We start from the raw sequence: 1,188 nt of genomic DNA on the forward strand, positions 1-1,188 counted from the left end.
AATTAACTAATTGTTTTAAATTTTTAATTTAATTTAATTTCAAATTCTATTTTCGAATTTTAATTTCAAATTACATTTATTTTAATAAATTTTAGAAAACTTCTCTCTCTCATCTCCTTCTATTTATTCATTCATTCACTAACACTTCTCTTCATCTCAAATCACTGCTCATATCCTCACCCTTGTGTTTGGATTCTCCATTCTTCTTCATCCCTACTCCCTTTCTTCTTCTACTAACAATAAGGATCCTCTTTACTGTGACATAGAGGATTCCTCTTCTTTTCTTGTCCTCTTCTCTTTCTTATGAGTAGGAACAAGGAAAAAGGCATTCTTGTTGAAGCTGATCCAGAACCTAAAAGGACTCTGAAGAAGAAACTAAGAGAAGCTAAATTACAACAATCCAGAGACAACCTTATTGAAAAATTCGAACAAGAAAAGGAGATGGTAGCCGAACCTAACAACAATAATGCAAGGAGGATGCTTGGTGATTATTCTACACCTACTTCCAAGTTTGATGGAAGAAGCATCTCCATCCCTACCATTAGAGCAAACAATTTTGAGCTGAAACCTCAATTAGTTGCTCTAATGCAACAGAACTGCAAATTCCATAGACTTTCATCAGAAGATCCCTATCAGTTTTTAACTGAATTCTTGCAGATCTGTGAGACTGTAAAGACGAATGGAGTAGATCCTAAAGTCTACAGGCTCATGCTTTTCCTTTTTGCTGTAAGAGACAGAGCTAGAACATGATTGGACTCACAACCTAAGGATAGCCTGGACTCCTGGGATAAGCTGGTCATGGCCTTCTTGGCTAAGTTCTTTCCTCCTCAAAAGCTGAGCAAGCTTAGAGTGGATGTTCAGACCTTCAAACAAAAGGAAGGTGAATCCCTCTATGAAGCTTGGGAAAGATACAAGCAGATAACCAAAAGGTGTCCTCCTGACATACTTTCAGAATGGACCATTCTGGATATATTCTATTATGGTCTGTCTGAATTCTCTAAGATGTCATTGGACCATTCTACAGGTGGATCCATTCACCTAAAGAAAACGCCTGCAGAAGCTCAAGAACTTATTGACATGGTTGCAAATAATCAATTCATGTACACCTCTGAGAGGAATTCGTGAATAATAGGACGCCTCAGAAGAAGGGAGTTCTTGAAATTGATGCTCTGAATGCCATATTGGCTC

General features: G+C 37.5%; 1 non-coding gene across 1 annotated transcript; it reads right to left on the reverse strand.

Annotated features, from left to right (window-relative positions):
* Positions 1–840: 840 nt before the first annotated feature.
* Positions 841–944, reverse strand: LOC130952340 (small nucleolar RNA R71). The gene has a single exon (XR_009074521.1). It is a non-coding gene; the product is annotated as a small nucleolar RNA R71 (small nucleolar RNA).
* Positions 945–1,188: the final 244 nt, after the last annotated feature.

Source organism: Arachis stenosperma, chromosome 9 (genome assembly GCF_014773155.1).
Source record: "Arachis stenosperma cultivar V10309 chromosome 9, arast.V10309.gnm1.PFL2, whole genome shotgun sequence".
Taxonomy (NCBI): Eukaryota; Viridiplantae; Streptophyta; class Magnoliopsida; order Fabales; family Fabaceae; genus Arachis; species Arachis stenosperma.